Source organism: Vicia villosa, linkage group LG3 (genome assembly GCF_029867415.1).
Source record: "Vicia villosa cultivar HV-30 ecotype Madison, WI linkage group LG3, Vvil1.0, whole genome shotgun sequence".
Taxonomy (NCBI): Eukaryota; Viridiplantae; Streptophyta; class Magnoliopsida; order Fabales; family Fabaceae; genus Vicia; species Vicia villosa.
The window spans coordinates 149,559,528-149,570,713 of record NC_081182.1 but is presented as its reverse complement, the minus strand read 5'-3'; positions in this window follow the sequence as shown (position 1 = coordinate 149,570,713).

Genomic DNA, 11,186 nt, shown 5'->3' with positions numbered 1-11,186 from the left:
GGACATACAAAGGGTGCTAACACCTTCCCTTTGTATAACCTACCCCCTTACCCAGAATTTCTTAAAGGTCTTTTTTCTTGTTTCTTTTATAAACCTTTCTCTTAATTGGATAAATAAAAGTCGGTGGCGACTCTCTGATTTTCAAAACACAAAGCAGAAATAAAAAAGAGTCAGGTTTCGCGTATCTCTCCGCGAGAGGTATGGTAAAAAACGAGTGCATGACAGAACTGGCGACTCTGCTGGGGAATACTTTCAAAAAAAACAAAATGTCTTTCAAAGGGGTTACTTTTAGAGTTTAGATCACTTCAATGTTTTCAATTGCTTGACTTGATTGCTTTATTTTCCAAAGGTTTGTTTGGGTATATTTGCTTGTGTGAAAGATTCTAACCCGAATCTCGAGATACCTTAAGTATGTGGACAATAGACCAAGGAAACTGTACGCAATGTACCGATACGGTTGATCTGGTAGTCACCGTTAGTGCGATACTTTGGTTTATACTAATGTCCCTTAAAAACGATCAAGGAGTATATTAGGCTTCCGAAATGTCATTAAACACTAATTTGTCTTAGAAACCTTTTAGTTGAACTTGACTTGTGGCCTATTAAGTGGCTAGCTTTGAAATTGATCGAAGTTAGTTATCCTCGAGGAATATTTTTGATCGCCCGTCCGTAGCACCGTATTGAGAATGTTGTCTCCAAGGATCATAGAACTCGAATACTATTCTAGGACAGGTTTTAACCAACTCAACTTCAGTGGGGAGGGTATCACCTATGAAGCTTCATGCAAGAGCCTTTAAACTTAAGGCTATTGTTTGATTTGTTGTGTGTGCCACATGGTTTGACATCATAAGCATAATAAGCATCATAAGCATATCATTTTCTCACTAATCATTTCAGATCAAAGAGTTTACCTTTGTTCTGTTATTGCAGGTAATGGCTCCCGCCACCAGAGATTACATCGACTAATCAACATCTCAACGGTGCCATCTGAACTAAAAGACTTAGTATCAGAGTTCCCAGGAATGCTCAATTCATCGAAAAGCATGGTCACCTACTCCATTTGGTTACCTCAAAATTTGAAGAAGACATGATACGGGTCCCTGTTCCAGTTCTTTGATCCCGAACATCATTGCTTTACCTTTCCTGATTACCAGTTAGTACCCACCTTGGAAGAGTTTTCTGAACTAATTGGATTACCTGTTTGAGATCAATTACCTTTCACTGGTTTAGAAAGGATTCCAAAACCTGAAATCATTGCTGCTGCCTTACATTTGCGAAAGTCAGAAATCGAGTCCAATTGGGAAACAAAGAGTGGAGTCCAGGGTTTGCTTGCTAAGTTCTTAATGGAAAAGGCTCGATTACTACTAGAAAAAAAAAAGTTACCCAGCTTTTGAGGAGGTTATAGCTCTTTTGATCTATGGGTTGGTTTTGTTCCCTAATCCCGACCAGTTCATAAGTGTGCACATCATCAACCTTTTCTTAAACCCGTAACCCGGGTACCAACCTTGCTAGGAGACATTCTACACTCTCTATATACTCGTACATGAAGAAACGAGGAACTCTTATGTGCTGTATACCACTACTGGCTAGATGGTTTACATTTCATCTTCCCCGATTCAGTGTTGAGAAATGAACAAAGAATGCAATGGTCTCGCAGGATTATGTCTTTGTCTCATTCAGATATCCGGTGGAACAAACTTCTTTAAAAGAGACATTACTATCATTGACCATTGTGGAGAGTACCCTAATGTGCCACTACTTGGCATCAAGGGAGGCTATCACTTACAACCCCTCTCTAGCTTTACGCCAATTCGGATATGCACGGAGAAACAGGTCCTCATGACATGATTATCCGTGGCATTGTGTTTGATTACGAGAATGATTCCCACAGACACCGACGAAGGTTTATACATGCGTGGGTCAGTGTCTATAGAATAAGAAAGCAAAAATTTGGGGAAATGGAATTCTATTCCTATGGAACCTTACCTCAGATGGGGTGCGTACTCATGCTCAGAAGTTCATCATGCCATATCCCGCTATTCTACCTGTGACTATCGAGCCAGAAGTCGAAGGAGACGAACCTCGAGTTATTTTACATCCGGATATGCCAACTAATCTGGAAGAGTTGCAGAAATCTTGGGTTCAACTAAAAGAGGAAAGAGACACCTTCAAAGCACACTGTCAAGACTATGAGAGGAGATTATTGGAGCTCACCGGACAACTTCAAGAAGAGCAACAGATCAACACATTCCTGGGTGCAAAGAGAAAGCGTCCATGGGAGACCTGAGGGATCCTTCATTTTCTTTATTTTCTGTTTTGTAAGCCCGAATGAGACAAAGAAGAAAAAAAAGATAAATTGTTTGACTAACAAATGTTTGTTTTTCTTTTGTTTTAACAAATCTAAACTCTAAGATCCTTGAAAACATTGCATATACATTTTATTGCATATACATTTCATTCATAAACATTGCATATGCATTTCATTCATACACATTGCAATAACAGGTTCACATGACGGATTTCTCATCTCCTCGTTGTTTATTTCAGTTAGAAGAGATAGAATCTGAGACAAGCATCAAGAATCTAGAAGCACAGAACGCCCAAGTTCAAGTAGCAATTCTAGAATTGGCAAAGGGGCAACAAGAACTGAAAGCCCTAATAACCAAGAAGAAAAGAAGCCCAAAGGATCTGTAGGTTTGAGTCACCTGAAAAGGGAAGATCAAAATCCCAGTCAAAAAGTCCAAAAAACCACCGATCCCTGGAAATAGTCGGTGATGGTGAACAAGGGAGACAATCACAGCAACCAGGGTTCTGCTAAACCCTCCCTCTCTTCTAATGAAGAAGATTTTCATTCTGGAGACGAACAGGATGATGACAAAATACCAGCAGTTGGAAGAACGCATGAAAGCTATGGAGATACAAAAAATACCTGGTTTAGATTTTCAATGATCTGGGACTCGTCTCAGATGTTGTTATCCCTCCAAAGTTCAAAGTTCCTGTCTTTGCAAAGTATGATGGAGTTTCTTGTCCAAAACTACATCTGAGGTCCTATGTAAGGAAGATACAACCTCATACAGCAGATACAAATTGTGGATTCACTTCTTCCAAGAAAGCCTGCCGGGCTACACAACTCGAGTGGTATTACCAGTTGGAAAGTACAAAAGCTTCTACCTGGGAAGATTTAGCTGCTGCTTTTTACAAACAGTATCAATACAATGCTGATCTTGCACCAACCCGTACTCAACTAAGGGGCATGTCCATGGCACCAAAGAAAGTTTCAAAGGATATGCACAAAAGTGGAGAGATATGGCTGGAAGGGTACAACCACCTTTATCAGATCGCGAGCTAGTTGACATGTTCATGGGCACTTTAACTGGCCCTTTCTACAGTCATTTGCTGGGAAGCTCATCATCAGGTTTCACTGACCTGATATTGACTGGAGAACGTGTCGAAAGCGGCATTCAAAGTGGAAAAATTCAAATAGGCTCTCCTCTAGTACTACAAAAAAGGCCCATTAGTGGGAGGAATGAGGTCAATACAATGCAAAGTCTGAAAGGTCGCAAAAATGAGCATCACCAATCTGTAGGGGCAATTCTGATCTACGCATCTGCGCCTCAAAAAGATCAACCGCCAAAATATACGCGTCGACCAGATGCGCCAAGAAGAAATTTTACAGAATCAATATGCCAATCTCTCAAGCATTTGCAGCATTTGTTAAAAGCATATTTGATCACATTGAAAGACCCCTCTAAAGAACGTCGACACTCCCTCTCCGAGTTATCGCCCCGATGCAACATGTGCGTATCACTCCAACTGTCCAGGACATGACGCAGATCATTGTTGGGCCCTAAAAAAATAAAATACAAGACATGATAGATGTTGGGGAAATTGAGTTCGATCCCCCAGAAACGCCAAATGTCATCACTGCACCAATGCCGAAGCACGACAAGACCGTCAATGCTAATCATAGACACTGTTTACATCTATGATGTGAGGGAATTGTCAACTCCGCTCCTTGAAGTCAAAAGAAAGCTAATCCAAGCATGGTTACTTTCCAGGTTATGACCCTGATTGCTTTTACTGCACATACCTACCCAACGGTTGTGAAAAATCTGAGAATGGGAATTCAAAAGTGGATGGATCACCGTATCATTATGTTTGAGAGGCTCCCTTCTATGGACGTTTTATGCGAAAGTCTTTGCAAAACGGGATGAGAATAGAGGACGTCTCAGTGGTTTCCAACTTACCATTCAAAATCTCTGCCAAGGCTCCCTTCAAAATTTCTGCTACACTCAAAGTGGCATCAGTAATCATTGCTAGTCCAACTCCATTTCCATACTCACTCAGACAAAGCTGTCCCGTGGAGTTATGACACTAATGTTTATGTCCATGGAGTTAAGCAGGATACCTTGACTGAAGAGGCCACGAAGTTAACTGCTCCAACTGTTGATAATATTGTGGGTACCAGTAAGATTACGAGAAGTGGAAGGATCTTTTCACCAGAAATTTCTCCAAATGCTGCTGCTAATCCAGTCCAGGTCCCAATTCCTAATCAAGATGTCAACGCTCGAGGCAAAGAGCCACAAATTGAACCAGTTCAAATACCGGTGGAAGTCACTGTTGAGGATCCATCAAAGCAAGAAATGGAGGAAATATTGAATATCATCTGCAAGAGTGATTACAATATTGTCGAACAACTGGGGCAAACTGCTTCAAAGATCTCAATGTTGTCTCTGCTAAAGTATTCAGAAGCTCATGCCAAAGCACTAATGAAGTTCCTGAAAGCTGCCCATGTGCCTCAAGAGATTTCAATCGATCAATTTGAAAATGTGTGTTGCCAGTCTAACAGTAAATAATGGCCTCGGTTTCTCTGATGTTGATCTAACCCCTGCTGGAAAGAATCACAATAAAGCCCTACACATCTCCATTGAATGTAATGGCACCACTCTATCTCATGTGCTGGTAGATACGGTTCTTCTTTGAACGTATTACCAAAAATAGTACTAGAAAAGCTTGACTTCGAAGGAATTGTGTTACAACCAAGCGATGTTGTGGTAAGAGCCTTTGACGGGTCAACAAGAACAGTGTACGGAAAGGTGAATCTCCCAATCAGAGTGGGTTCTCAGATCTTTGATTCTACCTTTTACGTAATGGAAATTCACCCAGCATATTCCTGTTTACTAGGACGCCCTTGGATACATGGGGCAAATGCTGTAACTTCTACCTTGCATCAGAAGTTGAAATATCCAGTAAAAGGAAAGATTGTCACAGTTTATGGCGAAGAGGAATATGTGGTTAGTCACCTGAGTAACTCCAAGTACGTTGAGTTGGATGACGAATTCATCGAAACTCCCTGCCAAATCTTTTGAGGTGGTCTCTCCAGATGTCTCTACTACCAAGCCATACTTCTGCTACTCCAACTACAACTATGGCTTCTCTCAAAGATGCCAAAACTGTGATCGAAAAAGGTGGTTGCACAGTATGGGACAGCTCCCTCGATATACCTTACAAGTCCGACAAGTTAGGCCTGGGCTATGCTAATGGAAATCAAAAGAATGATAAAAGTCCTTGTTCTGGAGGATTAACGTCACATTTCATCAGCCAAGGAGTAAATGCTATTGAAGACGATGGAGTATTCTTGAACCATATCATCCAGCCATACCCAAATGAAGTTCCACCCCTTCCCATGGGAGTTTGGGATACTTTGGGAGAACCAAGCGGCAGATATAATTTTTCAGTATACCGCACCTCAGAGTTCTTTTATTGCTACGGAAGACATTACCCCAACTGGATGGGGGAAATCAATTTGAAAATGGCAAAAGTTTCACAAGTTTCCATCACTGAGCAATATCAAAGTCCACCTAAAGAAGTTTGGGATATTTTAGGAGAGCCAAGTGGCAAATATGACTTTATGGTGAAATATTCCGCTCCTCCGAGCTCACAAGTCGCCATTAAAGACATTGTCCCAACTGGATGGGATGAACATTACGACGACAATTTCACTCTTGAAGAAGCCAGGGAAACACCAAATAACGAGGGTTATTTTCCTGTCACAGTACACTACTCAGCAGAATGCATAAGTCTCCCTCAAAGACATCATCCCGACTGGATGGGACGACCTTATCGAGTATCTCGCTCAGCCAACAGAGGTACCTCAACCTGGATCCTCATATCCAACAGATCATCCTACTTATCCTGAAAGATCACCGACTCATTTCCCCACCAATGAAATCAATGCTGTGGAAGATGCAAAAGACAACTGCAACTGGAACAGCTGGATACTCCCTACTCACCACAATGGATTTGAACAACTGGAAGCTGAGGATGTGATCTCCTTTGATCAGGAGTAAATGCAATTCCCTGTTTTCGTTGTTTATATTGTGCAAAGATAAAAATGGTTCCTGTACTATCGAACCATGAACTTGAAAGCCGTGTGCCTTGCCCGAAGCACACTGGTCCTTTTATAAGGGTTTGTCATATCATGATCATGTGCATTCAATAAAATCATGGGACGTTTGCATATTCAAAATTTTGTGATCCTTTTTCTTTCTTTGTTTTCAAATAGCTATGTTTTCTTACACACACCCACATAAATAAATGCAGATTCACATTCACTTTGGATCTAGTCGATAAAGATTCTGCTATTGCCCGTCATGACTTTGAAAATCCGATCTACCAAACTGAGGACGAAAGTGAGGAAGATTGTGAGGTACCAAGAGAGCTTGCAAGGCTGCTAGAACAAGAAGAAAAGACTATACAGCCGCATGAAGAACCAATTGAGGTTATCAACTTGGGCAGCGACGAGAAGAAAAGAAAGAAGTCAAGATAGAGGCTGATCTAGAAAACAGTGGTCAAGCAAAGACTGATTCAAATGTTACAAGACTACGTTGAGATATTCGCTTGGTCCTATGAAGATATGCCTGGTCTTCGACGGACATTGTGGTTCATCGCCTGCCAATCAAAGAAGATAGCACTCCAGTCAAGCAGAAACTACGAAGGAGTAGGCCTGATATGTCAAAAAAGATCAAAGACGAGGTTGAAAAGCAATTCAATGCCGGTTTTCTGAAAGTTGTGAGTTATCCTCCTTGGATAGCTAACATAGTACCGATGCCCAAAAAAGACGGGAAAGTCAGAATGTGTGGTAGACTACAGAGATCTGAACCGGGCAAGCCCCAAAGATGATTTCCCTTTACCTCACATTGATGTACTGGTTGACAATACCGCACAATGCAAGGTATTCTCCTTCATGGATGGATTCTCAGGGTACAATCAAATCAAGATGGCACCCGAAGATATGGAAAAAACAACTTTTCACAACACCCTAGGGAACCTTTTGTTACAAAGTAATGCCCTTTGGTTTAAAGAATGCGGGAGCTACATATCAACGTGCAATGGTAGCTCTGTTCCATGATATGATTCATCAGGAGATAGAGGTGTATGTCGATGATATGATTGCAAAGTCCAACACCGAAGAAGGAACATCTGGGTCATCTACACAAGCTGTTTGACAGATTCAAGAAATACAGTTGCGACTGAATCCGAACAAGTGTACCTTTGGAGTAAGATCCGGGTAAACTCTTAGGTTTCATCGTCAGCAGCAAAGGTATTGAGGTTGATCCTGCCAAGGTCAAAAGCCATTCAAGAAATGCCTATACCCCGTACCGAGAAACAAGTCAGAGGATTCTTGGGACGTCTGAATTACATCGCCCGATTTATTGCCCATATGACTACTACTTGTGTGCCGATCTTCAAACTGTTGAAAAAAGATCAAGTAGAAAGGTGGAATGACAAATGCCAGTTAGCCTTTGACAAAATCAAAGAATATCTCCAAAAACCGCCACAATATTGTTACCACCAGTGGAAGGAAGACCTCTGATAATGTACCTAACTGTGTTTGAAGATTCAATGGGATGTGTGCTGGGGCAACATGACGAGTCCGGCCGAAAGGAGCATGCAATCTACTATCTTAGCAAAAAGTTTACCGATTGTGAAACAAGATACTCACTACTCGAAAAAACTTGTTGTGCTTTAGCATGGGCGGCTCGCCGACTAAGACAGTATATGCTAAATCACACCACTTTCCTAATCTCCAAAATGGATCCTATCAAGTACGTGTTCGAAAAACCTGCTCTCTCTGGAAGAATAGCACGATGGCAAATGATCTTAACAGAATATGACATTCAATACACTTCACAAAAAGCAATCAAAGGAAGTGTGATAGCTGATCATCTGGCTCATCAAGCAGTGGATGATTATCAAGCATTAAAACTTTGACTTCCCAGATGAAGACATTATGCTAGTCACTGACTACAAACAACCAGGACCGGAAGAAGGACCCGAGCCAGGATCCCGATGGACTATGGTTTTTGATGGAGCTTCTAATGCACTTGGCAATGGCATCGGAGCTGTGATCATTTCCCCTGCAGGAAGTTATACACCATTCACTGCCAGATTATGTTTCAACTGCACCAACAATATAGCCGAGTTCGAAGCATGTATTCTGGGTCTCAAAGCTGCAATTGATCTAAGAATCAAGTTACATGGAGGTCTACGGAGACTCGGCGCTTGTGATTTATCAAGTCAAAGAGGAATGGGACACGAAGCACCCGAACCTAATTCCATACAAAGAATATGTGCTGAGTTTGATTCCTTACTTTGAAGAGATCACTTTTGAACACATCCCGCGCGAAGATAATCAACTAGCTGATGCCTTAGCTACCATGTCATCCATGTTCAAAGTCAGGTGGGACAATGAGGCGCCAATGATCACCATTTACAGACAAGACGAACCAGCCTATTGCAATAAAGATCGATGCCGAAGGAACAGAAGACAAACCATGGTTCCATAAAATAAAAAGGGTATCTCGAAGCTCAGGAGTACCCTGAAGGGGCATCCATTAACGAAAGAAAGTTTCTAAGAAGATTTGCTGTCAAATTCTTCCTAAGTAATGGAACCCTATACAAACGCAACCATGACTCGACTTTACTTTGTTGTGTAAACAAGAAGGAAGCAGAACAGATTATGGAAGACATACACGATGGTGCCTTTGGTACTCATTCAAGTGGACATACGATGGCTAAAAAGATCCTAAGAGCAGGTTATTACTGGTCTACCATGGAGACAGACTGCCATCATCATTCCAGAACCTGTCACAAATGCCAGATATATGCCGACAAAGTACATGTACCTCCAGTCCCGCTAAACGTCCTGACGGCTCCTTGGCCTTTTGCAATGTGGGGTATTGATATGATTGGAGAAATCAAGCCTACTGCCTCCAACGGACATTGCTTTATCCTGGTCCCTATCGACTACTTCACAAAAATGGAGGTAGAAGCAGCTTCATTTGCTTCTGTCACCAAGAATGTTGTGGCCCGGTTTATCAAGCACAATCTCATTTGTCGGTATGGCATCCCTGAAAGGATCATCACAGACAATGGCACAAATCTAAACAACAGAATGATTACTGAACTCTGCACACAGTTCCAGATCAAACATCATAATTCCTCTCCATATCGACCAAAGATGAATGGCGCGGTGGAAGCTGCCAATAAGAACATCAAGAAAATCATACAAAAGATGACAGTAACCTACAAAGACTGGCATGAGATGTTACCTTTTGCTCTTCATGGTTATCGCACATCAGCGCGTACTTCAACAGGGGCAACTCCATTCTCCTTAGTCTACGGTATGGAGGCAGTTCTTCCAATTGAAATTCAGATTCCTTCCCTAAGGATGATGAAAGAAGCTGATCTAGACGAAGACGATTGGATTCAGACTCGGTTGGACCAGATAAACTTGATTGATGAAAAGAGGCTCGCAGCTATTTGTCATGGTCAGTTGTACCAGAAACGTATGATCAAAGCCTTCAACAAGAAAGTCAAAAGTCAGACATATCAAACCGGTGGCTTGGTTGTCAAACGCATCATCCTACCACAAGGTGACCCCAGGGGCAAGTGGACTCCCACTTATGAGGGACCGTTTGTAATCAAGAAAATATTCTCCGGCGGAGCCATGTTGCTTACCACTATGGATGGCAGGGATTTCCCACACCCTGTGAATGCGGACATAGTCAAAAAGTACTTCGCTTAAAGAACAGCTCGCTAAGTTGAAAACCTGAAAGGGCAACTTAGGCAAAAAATGAGCGTCTCAGTGGATTGAAAACCTGAAACGGCGATCCAGGAAAAAATTAGAGACTAAATAAATATTATCCCGGTAGGCTGAAAACCTGAAAAGGCGGCCTAGGCAAAAGTTAGGGAATAAAGTGTACAACTGTGTTCCGTTCAGCTGCCTACTCACCTTCAAGGTTCAACACATCAAAGACACCGATCAGTCCAACTACTTTCTTCCAACAAGTGAGGGATGAGATGCTCGAAGACAGATTGGCAATAGCATAATTGAAACTTGACTGGATTGTTTTCACATAGCTATTTCTCTTTATAAATCACTTTTCAAAGCTTTATGACAATTTTCCTACTACTAGGATTTTTGTCTCCTTGTACTATTCAGCCTATCATGGATCTTTTTCAAAATCAATGCAGCTCAATGCTCAAAATCAACATTTTCACTTTTTCTGTTTTGAATACGTAAACGTCCCAATGATAATTTTTGAATGAACATGTGCATTTGAATATGATTGATGTTTACCAGGAAAAAACAGAATAGCATTCAGGTAATGTTCCGATCATTTGGACATCATCCCGAAACCAGCATCAGAAGAAAAATCCCCAACAGAAATGCATTTCTCAGCAATTCCTCAATGAGATTTTTCCTCTCCCAACAAAGTGATTCGAGAAATCTTATTCCCCAGCAAGGCTGTTCCAGATTGCTATCCCCAGAAAGTGTGATCTCCACACCAGGACTTGGTCAAATAGTGCATCGGAGGGATTATGCATCTTCCTCATTTCCATTTTAAAAGGCATCAAAGTCAGAACTTTCAAATTACCTTTCATCCCCGAGCGGTAGTCAAAGATTCTTCAACAGAGCACCCTGGTTCTCAAAGAAGGTCCCCAGCCGAGTATACTCGAACAAGACGGCAAAGATCTTCCGCAATCACAATGCCATCGTTTCCAAAATGGCTAGCGGGGATTTATTTTCCCAACCAGAAGCTCTGATACGCTCAAGACGGCACAAGTCATACATAATACATCATACGCATATTCATACACATCATATAATGTTTCATGAT